At 42.6% G+C, this 19194-nt stretch overlaps 1 long non-coding RNA gene across 1 annotated transcript; it reads left to right on the forward strand.

Moving 5' to 3' along the window:
- Positions 1-180: 180 nt before the first annotated feature.
- On the forward strand, positions 181-18882 carry LOC117516632. The gene is made up of 4 exons (XR_004562497.1): positions 181-194; positions 614-619; positions 5482-5485; positions 18803-18882. It is a non-coding gene; the product is annotated as an uncharacterized LOC117516632 (long non-coding RNA).
- The last annotated feature ends 312 nt before the right edge of the window (positions 18883-19194 follow it).

The raw sequence follows: 19194 nt of genomic DNA on the forward strand, positions 1-19194 counted from the left end.
CGCGCTGCCAGCACGAGAGTAGAGAACAGTTGACCACTTGCAACCTAGCTGTGCGAATGACAGCACATTTTATAAGTATCCCACAAATGTGCCATTACCAAGCAACACACGTCATGCAAGGACCCCCCAGCAACACAGATGTTGTGAGAAGTGTGTTGCCATCCCCCTACCCATGCCATGATCGAACACTGACAGTAATCTCACTGGGATTTGGCAGTGTGCATCTGGATGGCTGTAATGTCCAGTTGGAACAGCCTCCCGCTGTGTACTCGCAACTCAGCTGGAGGACATATGTCGTGCCATCAACAACATGAATAACGCTCCACTCAATGCACATGTGTGGGCGGGTTCTCATGCTCTCGTCAGTTCCACCTGACAGTGGCTCAGTGCACGACGTGTTCAATTAAAAACAAAGAAACAGGACAATCAAATAAATACATACAACAATAACTACATACATAATTATATAACAAATACATTAAATAAATAATCATATAAAAAAAGGAACAGAGAGTGAGACTTTGGTGTTTGAGCTGAGTTCATTCGGTAAGGTTGGCGTGTCCGCGTGAGCCGCTGCTGTTGGGATCTGTGGATCCGCAAGTCACAGCTGGAGAACACAGTGTTTTATGAAGGACATCACCGTACAACACTCCACCGTGAGGCGCATGCTTGAGCATGCTATCCTCACGTGGAAATACATAAAAACACATAGCCTTTGCAACCGCATCAGCGCGTACATCGGCAGGCTGTTCCAGGTGAAAAGAACAGAATCAGGTTCTTTCCAAAATATGTTCTCAGTGGTATGATTTCTTGGTGAAATTGGCCTCCAGGCCTGTTATGTCATGAAAGAACATGACTATTATGCAAAGCAACCAAGATAACTGAAACTTTGGGGAATAATCATACACAGACTGTTTATAGGTAGTATACAGGTCTCTTTTGTAAATGAGACATTGAGTCTCAAGAGATTTTCCTGTCTAAACAAAGGACTAAAGAAATAAATAAAATAGGAGTTATTGCAGTTTTGATGAGTTGGGTTTTTTTTTTTGGTGGTGGTGGTGGTGGTGGGGGGGGGGGGAATCACCCTGTAGAAAGACATAATGGTATACAAAGGTTCTAGGCACTTTCAATTAAATTAAATCGTTTCATGGTTTTGCTTTGGGGTTTTTTCCCCCTTTCTCTTCAGTTGATCAAAAGAAAATCACATTTGAAATGTCAAGATTTTCTTATTAGATGCATCAAAAAAACAAATGTGAAATTTTAAACCTTGATTTTAAAAAACAGTACAATATTTGTTAAAAACCTGATTAAATACCACCTGAGTTCATTAATAATTCAAAATTATGACAGAATGTTGAACTGTTCACTTTTCTTCCTATAAATTGGACTTGCTGCTCATTTTTCCACATCCTATCAGCTTTTTCCCCTCGTGGCAGAAATGTGGTTCCAGGTTATTTATGAGGTGACAAAAGAAACAGTATGCAGTTATGTAGTACTGCTCTAAAATAAGTCATCCTGAAATATAACTGTGTGACAGGCAGGTAATGTCTGACAAAAAAGGGGGGGAATGTTGTGGCGGATATTCAACACGTAATGGACATAATTCACCATACCGAGTGTGTTTCCTATTTGGTATGTGGTAACACACCCAGATGTGCGAAGCATATACCAAAGTGTCACCACTGGTGAATAGAGCGTGTCCCCTGTTCTGCAGGTGTTAAAACGCCGAGGTTTGCATACTGATGTTTCCTGTTTCAGTCTCTGCGTGGTTAATTTGCAATGTGTATTCCTGCTATGCATATAACAAGCTATCTCTGATATCAGTCTTTCTTGTCTCAGCTCCTGCATGGGTGATCGGCAAGGTGTATTCCTGCTGTGTATATGACAAGCTGTCTTGGCCTCCTGTGGTGCTTTTCCTGTCAGCACTCTTGTGATGTTAATGGGTGGGACTGAGGTGTTATAAAAGTTCTGTGAATTGTGTGAAAAGAAAAAATTAAGTGGCAGGCCAATGCAATGTCAAAATGGGAGGCAGTTGCTCCTTCTTTCAGCTATCGCAATTTCCACAATGTGAATAAAATCAGGTGAGCAAATAGACTATGTTTTGGGACATAATTACATTTTAGAGATGATCCTAAATATATTCTGGATCTGAGGCCTAAAAGAATGTTCAATTTTTTCAATTTCAATTTATTTTCCTTTATATAGCACCAAATCACAACAGAGTTGCCTCAAGGCGCTTCACACAGGTAAGGTCTAACCTTACCAACCCCCAGACCAACAGTGGTAAGGAAAAACTCCCTCTGAGGAAGAAACCTCAAGCAGACCAGACTCAAAGGGGTGACCCTCTGCTTGGGCCATGATACAAACATAAATTACAGAAATAATTCACAGAACAATTCACGGACGAATATACAAGAATTGCTGTTTGTGCACAGGACAGGAGGATCGCCAACACAAACACAACTCCCATCTCTGGATGGAGCTGCACCTTAAACAGAGAAAAAACAGAATCAGGCATCACAATGACAAAAAATACTGTATAATGTGCCAGCATTAAACAACAAGAAAAACAGAAGAAATACTAAGGTGCTCACCGGCCGCTAGCCCTAAACTTCACTAAAAGACCCATAATTTAGGTGAAGTTGAGGCCGCGGCCCGCTCCAATTACTAATAAATGAATTAAAAGAGTAAAAAGAGTAAAACAAACTGTACCAGTATGCTAGCCATATGAAAGGGAAAATAAGTGCGTCTTAAGTCTGGACTTGAAAGTCTCTACAGAATCTGACTGTTTTATTGACGCAGGGAGATCATTCCACAGAACAGGGGCACGATAAGAGAAAGCTCTGTGACCCACAGACTTCTTATTCACCTTAGGGACACAAAGTAGTCCTGCACCCTGAGAACGTAAAGCCCAGGCCGGTACGTAAGGTTTAATTAGGTCAGCTAGGTAGGGAGGTGCCAGTCCATGAATAATTTTATAGGTTAGTAGCAGAACCTTAAAATCTGATCTCACTGGGACAGGAAGCCAGTGAAGAGACGCCAAAATGGGTGTAATGTGGTCAAACTTTCTGCTTCCTGTCAAAAGTCTGGCTGCAGCATTTTGAACCAACTGGAGAGCCCTAATGCCAGACTGTGGTAAACCAGAAAATAGAACATTGCAGTAGTCCAATCTAGAAGAGATAAATGCATGGATCAGGGTCTCAGCATCAGCCATAGACAGGATGGGACGAATCTTCGCTATATTTCACAGGTGGAAGAAAGCAGTCCTCATAATATCGCTCATGTGGAGGTCAAAGGACAATGTAGGATCAAAAATTACCCCAAGGTTCCTCACTTTGTCAGTGTGACGTATGACACACGAGCCTAGGCTAAGCGTTAACTGGTCAAATTGATGCCGATGTCTCACTGGACCAAGAACCATCATTTCAGTCTGTTGAGAGGATGCTGATGAAATTTCATGAGGAGACAGGTAATGTCCTAGAAAATGAGGGATCTTATTTAGTATTTGATATATATACGAAATCTGTGAGAAAAGTATCGGACCTTTTTATTTTTTTCAAAAACCATATGGATTTGAATCACATGTGATTGCATCAGCCAAGCTTGAACCTTCATGCGCATGCGTGAGTTTTTTCACACCTGTCGGTTGCATCATTCGCCTGTGAGCAGGCTTTGTGTGAGCAGTGGTCCATCCCTCTCGTCGTTTTTTTATTGCGAATAAATGTCTGAACGGTTTGGAGCTTTGCTGCATCAAATTTTTTTCCAGAAACTGTGAGAGACCTCCAGGTGGACACCGTTCAGAAAATTAATATGGCTTTCAGGGACGATTTTATGGGGATTATACAGATTAAGGAGTGATCCAGATGGTTTAAAGACCGCCCACAACTGCTGAGAGCACGCCGCGCTCCGAGCGCCGATCGACAGGCTCACATCCCGCTGAAACAACCAGATCATTTCCAACGTGAAGGCTTTGTTGATCCGGGACGTCGTCTGACTTTCACAAAAAGGCAGAAGGCGTGGACATCAGCACTTTTTCGGCACATTCCACTGTTAAGGACCTTTCACACTGAATCCGTCAGGCCAATGCGTCAACGGATCGGGATCCGTCGAATCCGTCGGATGATGTCAGACGCGTCGCTTTGGAAGCGGCAAAAAAAAAAAAAAGTGGGGGGCGGAGATTGCCACGTCACACTCTGGCTGTTTCCACAATCTGAAAAAGTTCAGCGATCACCGTCTTGAATTTGCGACGCCTGAACCACAAAAAAAGTAGAACGATTCTCCCATCACCCTGCTGGGAGAAGCTTTTTTTTTTTCAGCTACTTTTCTGAGTAACGCCGACCGAGGAGGAGGATGGACGAGGAGGACCAACGATCGAACCGCGACAGCGGACTAAACCGCATGGAGAAGCTGGCCTTCAGGCATCATCACTGGGCAGGCCGAGGCAGGCAGCCGGGGTGATGGAGCAGACCCACTCTCCCAATCTCCCACTTTTTGGATATGCAAAGTCCCAGTTTGACCAACGGAGTTTAGTTCTGCAGCTTTATCGAGGTGAGAACTGCTTAACTTACTTAACTGCTTTGAAGGTTTAATGATCGGCTAACGTTAGCGTAGCCTTTTAGCACAGTTGATCTGAGGGAACACTTTAATTTCTAAATGGTTCAGTCTTTTTATTTTTACCAAATAAAGCTACAGCTTTTTTCAGACACCACAAAAGCTCAACTTTAAATAACTTATTTTTTCGGGCGTTTTTTCCATCGTTTTTTTCCCCCGTTTTTTTTATAAATAAACTGTTTAGTGTTTCTTTATATTTAAAGAAATATTTTTATTTGTCCCAATCAGGAACATTTGCTGTGCAGACAACCAAACTGAAAGCGGCCGTCATCCAGACGCAGCTCCTGCAGCAAATAATGATACTCTCTGTATTGGGAGCTTTTCACAACAACTCGCTCCGTGTGAAAGGTCCGTCATGATGACTTGACGCCGAGCGGAATGGAAGCTCCTCCTATTTGATGACGCCCGGTGTGAACGCGGCATTAAATCCGCGAAGTAGCGCTATTTTTTACACTTATTATAGATGTTTTAAGGTTGTAAAACCCCTCACTACACACTTTTCTCAAACAGGCATTAACATTTTCTCACTTTTCTCTCTTGTGTAAACACTCTCTTTTTTCTTCTGTGCAAGAAGATTATAAACAGACACACGCAGAACACAATGCGCATGCTCTCCCTTCACTCACTGCCTCCGGAGGTACGGATGCGGGACCCGCAAAGAATCCAAGTCCTCTCTCGGTGGCCACGGAGCTCTGCAGCTACGGTCAACATCCGGATCAAAACAGCGAGCGTAGCCTCTGGACCTGTTGCCAGATTTGGCGCAATTCCACACAGCAGACAGGAGGGTGGCGGTGTGATTGGCAGTGAGAGCAATCGCTGTGATTTTTTTTTTTTTTTATATATATATATATATATATATTGTTAGTCAAGAGAGGTGGCGGATCACGGATCCAGTATAAATAGTTGGTGAAGCCAATGTCAGAGGTTCCGGAGCGCGTGTCCGAGGTTCCGGAATGCGCTCCGGCTTGCTCCCCCTCAAATTAAGCCCTGCCTGAGAGACAAAGGGGCTTTTCAGTCTGTTGGTCCTGCACTTGGGAAGGAGCAGTCTGTGGCTGAAGAGGCTCCTCTGATTGCTGATGACGGTGTGCAGAGGATGACTGGCATGGTCCATAATGTCCAACAATTTGTCCAGTGTTCTCTTTTCTGCCACTGTCAAAGAGTCCAGCTTAATACCAACCACAGAGCCAGCCTACCTGATCAGGTTGTCCAGCCTGGATGTATCTTTCTTGGATGTGCTGGTCACAGTGTCAGAATTGGTGTCCCTCAGCCTGACATACTGCAGCCTGTGGGTGAGGTAGCTGGAGATCCAAGAGACCAGGCAGGGGTCCACTCGCATCCTGTTCAGTTTGTCGGGGAGCACAATGGGCTGGGTGGTGTTGAAGGCATTTGAGAAGTCCAGGAAGAGAATCCTCATTGTGCTGTTTCCCTTATCCAGGTGTGAGTGGACTCAGTGAAGCAGGTAGATGATGATATCCTCCACACCAACACCTGCCCGATATAGAAACTGCAGAGACTTCCTCAAACCTGAGGTTTGAGGAAGTCGAGGAAGAGCTGCTCCAATGTCTTCATTAGGTGTGAAGTGAGTGCCACTGGTCGTCATTCAGTCATTCAGCTCACAGGGCCGGTCCTTCTTAGGAACTGGAATGATGCATAGAGTTTTACAGAGGGTGGGCACTCTTCCTAGCTGTAGGCTAAGGTTGAAGATACATTGTAGCGGTTCCTCCAGTTCAGTCGCCCAGGTCTTCAGTAGTCGGGGACACACTATGCCTGGGCCTGCCACTTTCCTGGGATGAAGCTTCCTCAGCTGTCCTCTGACCTGGTCCACAGTGTTGTATGGAGGAGGTTCTGTTGAGGTGATGGTGGAAGAGGAGGGGGCTGCTGCTGTGATGTCTGGGGACAAGTGTGCTGAGGGAAGAAGGAGAGAAGGCTGCAGTGACGGAGGGGGTGGGGGCATGGACTGGTCGAACTGGTTGAAGAAGTTATTAAGTTTGTTGTTGTTTGGCCTGTGATGGTTTTCACACCTTCCCAGACCTCCCTCGTTATTTTGTTTAAGCTTGTGCTTCATCTTCTTCTGTAGCTGTCCTTTGCTTCCCTCTGTAGAGTTTCACCTCCTGCTGTGCTGCCTTCGTTGCCTCCATATCTCTGCTCCTTGGTTGGGCAGACTATGTCTGCACAGAAGTTAAGATAATCTGTCAGACACTGTGAGCCCCTCAATGTCCTCCGAGGACAACAAGCATGCAGAGGATCTTCCCTGAGATGGTTTCTGACCATTTTTGTGGAAATTCTTTGGTTCTGAAAACCGATTATTGCAGCAGCTGTCCGGGTGGCTGGTCTCAAACTATCTTGGAGGTGAACATGCTGGATATGGAGGTCATGGGCTGGTTTGGTTACATGTGGTTGTGAGGCTGGTCGGATGTACTGCCAAATTCTCTGAGATACCTTTGGCAAGGGCTTATGATAGAGAAAAGAAAATTTAATTCACAGGCAACAGCTCTGGTGGACATTCCTGCAGTCAGCATGTCAACTGCATGTTCACTCAAAACTTGCGACACCTGTGGCATTGTGCTGTGTGATAAAACTGAACATTTCAGAGTGGCCTTTTTATCGTGGCCAGCCTAAGGCACAGCTGTGCAATAATCATGCTGTCTAATCAGCATCTTGATATGCCACACTTGTGAGGTGGAATGAATTATCTCAGCAAAGAAGAAGTGATCACTAACACAGATTTAGACAGATTTGTGATCAATATTTGCAAGAAACAGGTCTTTTGTGTATATAGAAAAAAGGTTTAGATATTTGAGTTTACAACTCCAATTCCAATTCCAAAGTTGGGTGTGTAAAATGTAAATAAAAACAGAATACAATGATTTGCAAATCCTCTTCAACCTATTTTCAATTGAATACACCACAAAGACAAGATATTTAATGATCAAACTGATAAACTTTATTGTTTTTGTGCAAATAATGGCTCATTTTGAAATGGATGCCTGCAACACATTTCAAAAAAGCTGGGACAGTGGCAACAAAAGAGTGGGAAAGTTGATAAATGCTCAAAGAACACCTGTTTGGAACACTGGGTATAAAAGGAGCATCCCCAAAAGGCTCAGCCGTTCACAAGCAAACATGGGGCCAGGATCACCACTTTGTGTACAACTGCATGAAAAAATAGTCCAACAGTTTAAGAACAATGTTTCTCAATGTTTAATTGCAAGGAATTTAGGGATCCCATCATCTACAGTCCATAATATAATCATAAAATTCAGAGAATCTGGAGAACTTTCTACATGTACAGATGTGTTCAGAATAATAGTAGTGCTATGTGACTAAAAAGATTAATCCAGGTTTTGAGTATATTTCTTATTGATACATGGGAAACAAGGTACCAGTAGATTCAGTAGATTCTCACAAATCCAACAAGACCAAGCATTCATGATATGCACACTCTTAAGGCTATGAAATTGGGCTATTAGTAAAAAAAAAAAAAGTAGAAAAGGGGGTGTTCACAATAATAGTAGTGTGGCATTCAGTCAGTGAGTTTGTCTATTTTGTGGAACAAAAAGGTGTGAATCAGGTGTCCCCTATTTAAGGATAAAGCAGCACCTGTTGAACATGCTTTTCTCTTTGAAAGCCTGAGGAAAATGGGATGTTCAAGACATCATTCAGAAGAACAGTGTAGTTTGATTAAAAAGTTGATTGGAGAGGGGAAAACTTATACGCAGGTGCAAAAAATTATAGGCTGTTCATCTACAATGATCTCCAATGCTTTAAAATGGACAAAAAAACCAGAGATGTGTGGAAGAAAATGGAAAACAACCATCAAAATGGATAGAAGAATAACCAGAATGGCAAAGGCTCACCCACTGATCAGCTCCAGGATGATCAAAGACAGTCTGGAGTTACCTGTAAGTGCTGTGACAGTTAGAAGACGCCTGTGTGAAGCTAATTTATTTGCAAGAATCCCCCGCAAAGTCCCTCTGTTAAATAAAAGACATGTGCAGAAGAGGTTACAATTTGCCAAAGAACACATCAACTGGCCTAAAGAGAAATGGAGGAATATTTTGTGGACTGATGAGAGTAAAATTGTTCTTTTTGGGTCCAAGGGCCGCAGACAGTTTGTGAGACGACCCCCAAACTCTGAATTCAAGCCACAGTTCACAGTGAAGACAGTGAAGCATGGTGGTGCAAGCATCATGATATGGGCATGTTTCTCCTACTATGGTGTTGGGCCTATATATCACATACCAGGTATCATGGATCAGTTTGGATATGTCAAAATACTTGAAGAGGTCATGTTGCCTTATGCTGAAGAGGACATGGCCTTGAAATGGGTGTTTCAACAAGACAATGACCCCAAGCACACTAGTAAACCAGCAAAATCTTGGTTCCAAACCAACAAAATTAATGCCTCGCAGATGTGAAGAAATCATGAAAATCAGCCAATCAGTCACTCAAAAAAAAAAAAAAAAAGTGACTGTGACTCGTTATTAAGAAAGAAAAGTTCTCAACAATAATAAGGAGCAGATTATTGCCTCCCAAATAAGTATATTGCAAGAGTTCATTTTCCTCCCTCTGTTTAGTACTGGATATGAGCCTCCATCCATCCATTTTCTTCCGCTTTATCCGGAGTCGGGTCACAGGGGCAGCAGCTCAAGCAAAGCCGCCCAGACCTCCCGATCCACACACACCTCCCCCAGCTCCTCCGGGGGAACCCCAAGGCGTTCCCAAGTCAGCCGAGAGATGTAGTCCCTCCAGGGTGTCCTGGGTCTTCCCCGGGGCCTCCTCTCAATGGGACGTGCCCGGAACACCTCTCCAGCGAGGCGTCCAGGGGGCATCAGGAAAAAATGCCCGAGCCACCTCAACTGACTCCTTTCGACGTGGAGGAGCAGCAGCTCGACTCCGAGTTCCTCCCGAGTGACCGAGCTCTTCACCCTATCTCTAAGGGAGCGCCCAGCCACTCTGCGGAGGAAACTCATCTCGGCCGCTTGTACCCGCAATCTCGTTCTTTCGGTCATGAGCCAAATCTCATGACCATAGGTGAGGATCGTAACGTAGATCGATCGGTAAATCGAGAGCTTTGCCCCCCTGCTCAGATATAGGGGGGGCAAAGCTCGGATATGAGCCTGTACTGCCAAATCCAGCAGCTGCGAGATTCACCCTTCATATAATCTGCATGCCCTCACGTTGTTTGTGTTCAGTTTAGACGCATAAACAAATGTTGCATGCACTTTTCATAGGCCATGTGTTAGCTTAACAGCTAGGTGTCAAATAAACCAGCTAACGGTTGTGTAGCCCACTTACCAGAAATGCTGGCAGCACCAGAATCCTCTTCTTCACTCAAGTTACAAACTTCAACAGCCGTCTCCGAAGAAGACACAGCATTACTATCAATCAATACATGAATGCAGTTAATGTAATCAATTACATTTGTAAAAACAGTTAGTTTTTTTACTACTTCCAGCACTGCCTGATTTGATACAGAAAACATGTCGAATGCACATTTTATGATCCACATGAGTTAGCTTAGTGAACAAATAAAAAACTAGCTGTCGTAGCCCACTTACCAGCAATGCAGACATCACCAATTTTGGTGATATAGGTAAATCCATAAGAGAAAAATGAGAGTGACTGAAGCACTTTTAGTTGAGATATAATGCAAAATATACACTTTTCAATATTAAATTCAAATGTCCACAAAATCCACAATCTGGATCTGATCCTGATCAAACTTTGTCAAAAAATAGTGAGTGCTAGTCTGCACCTCACTTTCAAATATGAGTGATTGGGGCACGTTTGATTAAGCTATAATGTAAAATATAAATTAAATTGGGGGTTTCAATGTTAAATTTAAATGGTCACCGGATCAGATCCGGTGTAACCATATATCTTCCCCTCTGGATATCTCCCCCCAGCCCACCCTGGAAATCTAATATGGGATAATACTGCAGCAGACTTGCTATGCAGGGGGTGGGAAGACATCCAGGGTGGGGGGTAAGATATCCTAGGAAAATGTTGCCCCTCAGGGGAAGATATACTGTTACACTGGATCAGACTTTGTTAGTCGATAAAGGATACCATCCTATATAACGCCTTCAAATAAAGAAATTTGATCTTTTTTGACAGTTATGAATTTCTGAAAATTTGTTCAATGTTGTTTTGAAGGTTCGGTCAGATCGGCACACAGAAATGATCACACAGACTGCATTTTGCTAGAATAAAAAGGCGTATATTTATTCCCCACAAAAGCAGTTACATCAAACACAAGTGGTTGCAGCGCATTTTTCTCTTACCGTGACGCCTTTAAGGTGGAGAGCCAACACCTTCAGCAGAGTGCGCCTGTCAACCGGCTGGGCGTTCGTACGTTAACCCGCAGCAGACTCTGTTGAAGCATGGTTCTACTCCCTTTTTTCTAGTGTGTCCGCGAAGGGAGGGTGAGTGGCCAACTCAACCTCCCTGGCGCACATAATTTCTTTAATCAACAGGCATCTGAAAGTTATTTTCTCTCTCTTACAAAGACATAATAAAAGCAGCTCTTCGCTCCCAGTTCCGAATGATCCCAGCATGCTTCACTCCCAGTCGTTAGTGGCTACAAAAAACAAAGTCGTGCTATCAGTGTAATAATAACAAGTACATCCAGCTCTTCGCTCCCAGTTCAGACTGACCCCAGAGTGCTAAAACAAAATTAAATAACAAATACATTCTCAGGGTTACTTTAAGACAGGTGCAAAACAGCACAATAACATTTTTATTATACAAATGTTAAAGATAAGTATTTTCCATTTTTCCAAGATTTTTCCTGACTTTGCCCTTTGACCTTGAAAATTGAATCAGTTCTTACCTATTAGGATTTGAATAGTCAGGAAAAATGTCATAACGACATATGAAAAATTGTGGGTTACAAAGGCAAAAACATTACTTAAGATTACTTAACATTACATAAGAATCACAAAAAAGCTGTTATATAGGGTTTTTTTTGTTTGTGTGTTTGTTTGTTTTTTTTTTGCTTTTTATTACTTTCCCATGCTGTTGTAATTTCTTTTGGCTTCTCTAGTTTTTGCGTGGATCCAGTGCGGATGCACCTGTTGATTTAGCACAAGTTTAAGTCAAACGCCTTTCGTAAGGCAGCTCTAGATGTACAGAGGGAGCACGTCATTGTGAGACAAGCATTCAAACCACAAGCAGCCCTTTCCTACCTCATCCTATCCTCTGAAAATGTACATTAAAAAGGCGGGGGGGGGGGGGGGGTGCTTCTGCAAATCATCTCATCTTCAACCACTTATTCGGGATCGGGTCGCAGGGGCTTCTACAAATATTGCAGTTTATTCACTAAATAAATGAATTAATTAAAAATAGTTAATTTAGTAACTGCTGAAGAACACCAGCTCCCTCAAGGAAAAAGAAGGCTCAAATTCACCCCTTATTTGTCAGTTCGGATTTAATCAATCAATCAATTTATTTATATAGCGCCAAATCACAACAAACAGTTGCCCCAAGGCGCTTTATATTGTAAGGCAAGGCCATACAATAATTACGGAAAAACCCCAACGGTCAAAACGACCCCGTGAGCAAGCACTTGGCGACAGTGGGAAGGAAAAACTCCCTTTTAACAGGAAGAAACCTCCAGCAGAACCAGGCTCAGGGAGGGGCAGTCTTCTGCTGGGACTGGTTGGGGCTGAGGGAGAGAACCAGGAAAAAGACATGCTGTGGAGGGGAGCAGAGATCAATCACTAATGATTAAATGCAGAGTGGTGCATACAGAGCAAAAAGAGAAAGAAACACTCAGTGCATCATGGGAACCCCCCAGCAATCTAAGTCTATAGCAGCATAACTAAGGGATGGTTCAGGGTCACCTGATGCAGCCCTAACTATAAGCTTTAGCAAAAAGGAAAGTTTTAAGCCTAATCTTAAAAGTAGAGAGGGTGTCTGTCTCCCTGATCTGAATTGGGAGCTGGTTCCACAGGAGAGGAGCCTGAAAGCTGAAGGCTCTGCCTCCCATTCTACTCTTACAAACCCTAGGAACTACAAGTAAGCCTGCAGTCTGAGAGCGAAGCGCTCTATTGGGGTGATATGGTACTATGAGGTCCCTAAGATAAGATGGGACCTGATTATTCAAAACCTTATAAGTAAGAAGAAGAATTTTAAATTCTATTCTAGAATTAACAGGGAGCCAATGAAGAGAGGCCAATATGGGTGAGATATGCTCTCTCCTTCTAGTCCCCGTCAGTACTCTAGCTGCAGCATTTTGAATTAACTGAAGGCTTTTCAGGGAACTTTTAGGACAACCTGATAATAATGAATTACAATAGTCCAGCCTAGAGGAAATAAATGCATGAATTAGTTTTTCAGCATCACTCTGAGACAAGACCTTTCTAATTTTAGAGATATTGCGTAAATGCAAAAAAGCAGTCCTACATATTTGTTTAATATGCGCTTTGAATGACATATCCTGATCAAAAATGACTCCAAGATTTCTCACAGTATTACTAGAGGTCAGGGTAATGCCATCCAGAGTAAGGATCTGGTTAGACACCATGTTTCTAAGATTTGTGGGGCCAAGTACAATAACTTCAGTTTTATCTGACTTTAAAAGCTCATCCATGTCTTTATGTCTGTAAGACAATCCTGCAGTTTAGCTAATTGGTGTGTGTCCTCTGGCTTCATGGATAGATAAAGCTGGGTATCATCTGCGTAACAATGAAAATTTAAGCAATGCCGTCTAATAATACTGCCTAAGGGAAGCATGTATAAAGTGAATAAAATTGGTCCTAGCACAGAACCTTGTGGAACTCCATAATTAACCTTAGTCTGTGAAGACGATTCCCCATTTACATGAACAAATTGTAATCTGTTAGATAAATATGATTCAAACCACCGCAGCGCAGTGCCTTTAATACCTATGACATGCTCTAATCTCTGTAATAAAATTTTATGGTCAACAGTATCAAAAGCTGCACTGAGGTCTAACAGAACAAGCACAGAGATGAGTCCACTGTCTGAGGCCATAAGATCATTTGTAACCTTCACTAATGCTGTTTCTGTACTATGATGAATTCTAAAACCTGACTGAAACTCTTCAAATAGACCATTCCTCTGCAGATGATCAGTTAGCTGTTTTACAACTACCCTTTCAAGAATTTTTGAGAGAAAAGGAAGGTTGGAGATTGGCCTATAATTAGCTAAGATAGCTGGGTCAAGTGATGGCTTTTTAAGTAATGGTTTAATTACTGCCACCTTAAAAGCCTGTGGTACATAGCCAACTAATAAAAATAGATTGATCATATTTAAGATCGAAGCATTAATTAATAGTAGGGCTTCCTTGAGCAGCCTGGTAGGAATGGGGTCTAATAGACATGTTGATGGTTTGGATGAAGTAACTAAAGAAAATAACTCAGAACAATCGGAGAGAAAGAGTGGCACTGTAGGCGGCACTGCGATTGGCCCCTTCGGATTTTTATCTGGCAGGGAAAAATGTGCTCTTTTTTAAATATGCTCCATCTTTGTTGACTTGAAGTTGACACTTAATGTTAGAATACAGAAAATCCAGTAGTAATATTCACAAAAACGCAACTAAACCAAAAGTTTTCTTCTTTGAGCTGCTCCCACACGTCACAGCGAGGCCTGAGGACCTCAGTGACCTTTAGCTTTCCATGACTCGCAATTAATTATGGCTCTTGACAAGTTGCGCTGTCATTAATGAAGCTGACACACGTTCCAGTTAAACTGCGGAATGACTTATGTTTCATGATGAGGTGCTGATGAAGAAACCAACACAAATGATGGTAGAAGATTTGACACTGGACGGTCAGAGCTGCTGTTGTCATAGTTACAGAAGCAGACGATGTCATCATCCTGTGTCCTTTAACCATCCCGCCTTTAAGCAACGTCTCAGACTGAACCCTGTCCACTAAGAGACGGCTGTTGCGGATTCACCCTGGCACAGTTGGAGTTTTGATTTTCTCATAAAATATGCACTCATGCTTCATTTGATGAGCAGTGAAACATGCAGCTCAGCTTCAGCTGCCACGTTTAGCTGATGCAACTTTATCTTTAGAATAATTCCGGTCCATCCAGCGATTCAGAACAAACAAAACAACAAACTTCCATTTGTGCACATGTTCATGTGTTGAGGAAACAGAAGCAGTGATTTGTGAACGAGTGAGTTGCAAGTACAGGCTGAGCGTCAGCATCAAGCCAGCTTGCACGTATGAAAAAGCGCAGAATGCGCACAGGGGATTGTGCACACGCAAGCTGTCTTTGAGGTTATGCAGGTGTGTGCACACAAAGGTGCGCACATCCTGCAGAAGCAGAAGAGATGGACACCACTCAGACTGCAGTGCACAGCAGTGCTTCTTCTGGCTGGAACACATTCTTGAGATCAGGGGTCACTGACCCCTACTGCTCCTGGAGGTTACCTGCCCTGCACGTCTTCCAAATCTCCTTGTTCCACCCACTGTTAATTAACTCAGGTGTGCTCAGCCAGTCAAGAGGCTGGAAAGGTTGCCTAATCAGCTCGTGACTGCTGCAGGTACACACGGAAAATATGAAGGAGGAGCAGGGCTGCAGACCTCCAGAATGAGGTCTCAGTCCATTAAATCCCATCAAAAAGTGAGGATAAAATACCCCAAGTTTGTCAAATAAACTTCAGCTACAAGGCCAAACGCCTACACTGTGGAGCCCTTACAGCCTCTGTGGGCACTTTAAAGATTTAGCGTCAGATTTAGTTTGTAATGAAGCTGTAGACGACATTTTGTCGATACCAGTCACAGACGGGTTTGTTTCCCTTCCTGTTTTCACTTCTTTAGCTAAGCAGATTCACGTTCCCTTATCTTCTCTTGTGAAAAGCAATACGTATGATTTTCCATTTCACCAAAAATAAGGGTCCTGAAACCCGTTAGCGTGCATTAATATCCAGTAGTACTCTGGAAGAAGTGTCCTGCGTTAGCATCACTAGTTTGCAAAACTGTGAAAAAGGTTGGCACCAACCACAAATTCTTGTTTTACTTTCCACATTCTGTTGTATGCTTTGTTGAGAATTTGTCCACATAGTGAGCATCATGTAGCTACTTTGTAGTCCATGACAATGGTCATGGGGTGGGTAAAGTTTTGATCTTACTCCTGCATGGCGCTTATTCTGGAATCACACGGCTGTAAGAACAAATGGTAAATGGATATAGCGCTTATCCATCTATATCAGAAGCTCACAGCGCTTTACAGTAATGCCTCACATTCACCCATGCACACACACACACACACACACACACACACCAATGTCAGGGTGTTGCCATGCAAGGTACTCAATACACACCGGGAGCAGTTTAGGGATTAGAGGCCTTGCCCAAGGGCCCTTAGTGATTTTTCAGCCAAACAGGGGTTTGAACCAAGGATCCTCTGGTCTCAAACCCACTGCTTAACCACTAAACCATTGACCATTGTGATTCTTTACATTCTACAAGCCAAAGATTTTTTGCACCTTTTTTTTTACCAGTTACAACATGGTCATTACTCACAAGAAGATACTTAAACTTCACACATCCATGATGGGAAGCAGACCGGAATGATCGTCTGGAAACAAGATCTCACGCTGAGAAAACTGACAACACACACTCTCAAAATATACACAGGTGATTCTCTCAACTGTACCTTTTTAAAACTGAAGAAGCTACTGGGGCAAGTGGTGAAGAGTCTTCAAGACCATAAAAAAAGTCCAGCTGCTGTAAACCAGCTTTTACCTGGATGACTAAGAACCTTCACCAAGGTAGAAGTTTATTAAGTAGCAAGAAATAGACACAAAGCGATTCCTGTCTACATGTTCTTCTGCAAGGGGTGAGCTCAGCTCGCCATCTAGTGGCAACTAGGCAGAAGTACAACACTCGTATTAAAAAGTTTGCTCTGAAATTCATTCAAATAATCTGTTATTGTAGTGCAGCAGCTAAGTGCTCATACTGGAAGAATTGTGCATTTAACGATAAAAGCATGCTTTTGCTACCAGAGATACCATGAGGTTTAATTTGAGATGGGGGGATAAGATGAGTTTGACCTGTGAGGACCCTGAGAAGTCAACGACCTTAGGTCATCAAGAAGTGGCATTTTGCATCATCAAATAACAAGAAATTATATATTCAGTGTACAAATAGTGTTTATTTTTAATAAAAGCAATCCAATGTAAAAGCAAACAGGTGTGAATCAGGTGTCCCCTATTTAAGGATGAAGCCAGCACCTGTTGAACATACTTTTCTCTTTGAAAGCCTGAGGAAAATGGGATGTTCAAGACATTGTTCAGAAGAACAGCGTAGTTTGATTACAAAGTTGATTGGAGAGAGGAAAACTTATACGTAGGTGCAAAAAATTATAGGCTGTTCATCTACAATGATCTCCAATGCTTTAAAATGGACAAAAAAAAAAGACGCGTGGAAGAAAACGGAAAACCACCATCAAAATGGATAGAAGAATAACCAGAATGGCAAAAGCTCACCCATTGATCAGCTCCAGGATGATCAAAGACAGTCTGGAGTTACCTGTAAGTGCTGTGAGTTAGAAGACGTCTGTGTGAAGCTAATTTATTTGCAAGAATCAAAGTCCCTCTGTTAAATAAAAGACGTGCAGAAGAGGTTACAATTTGCCAAAGAACACATCAACTGGCCTAATCAACTGCCTTGTTGGATTTGTGAGAATCTACTGAATCTACTGGTACCTTGTTTCCCATGTAACAATAAGAAATATACTCAAAACCTGGATTAATCTTTTTAGTCACATAGCACTACTATTATTCTGAACACTACTGTATAGTAAAACTTAGGCCCAGAGTAATACTGATTTAAACATTTTAGTTGTTAAAATTATTATCATTATTATAAGTAGAACAAAAAATGTCTTCAAAAGTGGACCTATAATCAAGGAGTACTGTAAAGCTCCCCCCACACCACATCTGTCCGTCTGGATGTGGCCCTGATTTACTGTCTGCGCAGGAATCAAGAATTTGTGAATTTATGTGGAAAGCTCAATCTGATTAACAGGTAAGAAGGTTTTATGAGTGTATTTTATGAGTGCATTTTACATTATGTGTTTGTCGTTACACATCGTGGGTCTGCAGCTGTGTTTTTAGCTTAACCATAGCGAGGACACTCAGCACAAACTTTGAAATAAAAAAGTTTAAAAATATATTTGTAAAACTGCTCTTTGCTCACTGTGTTGGTCGTCACCGCACTGAGACGCAACCCCCTCCCCCCCCGCAGCAGAGTGCAGACAGAACACAGATGAACACACAGAGACTCGCTGCCAAGAGGAGGAGAAAGAAAAAAAAAAAAAAAAAAAGACATTCTAAAAATTGTGTTTTGAACATTTTGAACACAGTAAAGTTTGTACCTGGCAGGGGCAGGGGTGGTGGCCAGGTGGTTAGTGCACTTGGTTTCAGTGTGGAAGGTTCCCAGTTCAAACCCCACTCCTGCCACATTTCTCCATGTAAGGTGGAGTTGCGTCAAGAAGGACTTCCGGAGATCCACCTTGGATTTGCTGTGGTGACGCAGAGTGCAAACAAGGGAGCAGCCGAAGGGACTTACTTTAAATTTTAACTCTTGCGTGCAGCTTTGATTTTTCCTCAGGATGGCGTCGGGTGCGAAACCTGCCTTTTGGCAGCCCAATTGATGGAAATCCATCATCATGACAGAGAACTTTAATCCCTGAGCTTTTCCTCCATGTTAGTAGAGCCTGTGCCTACATCCTCCACGAGTATCCCACCAGCTGCTCTGAAGAGCTTCATTACACCTGCTGTACAAGGTCCAATGAGACCTACTAACACTGTGAATGCTGTCACTGTTGTAGAAGATGATTATGGATGGATGAACACAGTGAAGGAGGTCCTCCCAGAGGAGAGCACTTAAGTCAACTGGCTTTCTTGGTCTGTCTATCATGTTGATATCTGGCAGCCAACTGCAGCTCCACCTGCATTTCCAATGGATGTGGAACTGCCGTTGCCTGCCATTAAAATTGAAGATAAAATTAATTAAAATAATAAAGAAGACATTTGTTATTTTATTTATATCACAATTGTTTGATGCAATTATACTGGTGAGCTCAAAAGTCTTATCTAATCGTATTTGTGGTTTGACATAATTTATGTCAGTCTGAACGAAGCACTGCACCTGAATGAGCTCGTGTCCCAGTGAGACACAAACACATTGTTTTTTTTTCTGTTCAGTGCTCTGACAGGACAATATCCCCCGCTGGCAAATGGTGCTTTGGTTCAAGTGTTTGCTACATTCTGATAACATTTCAAGGACTTGCACCGTTTCCCAAAACTCCTAAAATTGAGAAAGGAGTTTATTTCAGAATGCACACACCCACTCATGACACCAGCAGTGTATAAGTTTGTAAATCAAGGGTCATAACTGCCAAAATGTGTCAACCTATAACAAGGACTTGTACCAAGTTTCACAAAATTCCTCCTAAAGGTGTGAGAGAAGTTGATCTCAGAATGCTTATCCTCTTTTTGGGAGGGACGGAAACCGCCACAACATAATGCCCCTTCGGGCCTTCAACCATTGAGGGAAAATAAACTCTGTCTGACATATTCAAGATTAAATGTTAAGA

This window comes from Thalassophryne amazonica, chromosome 9 (genome assembly GCF_902500255.1).
Source record: "Thalassophryne amazonica chromosome 9, fThaAma1.1, whole genome shotgun sequence".
NCBI lineage: Eukaryota > Metazoa > Chordata > Actinopteri > Batrachoidiformes > Batrachoididae > Thalassophryne > Thalassophryne amazonica.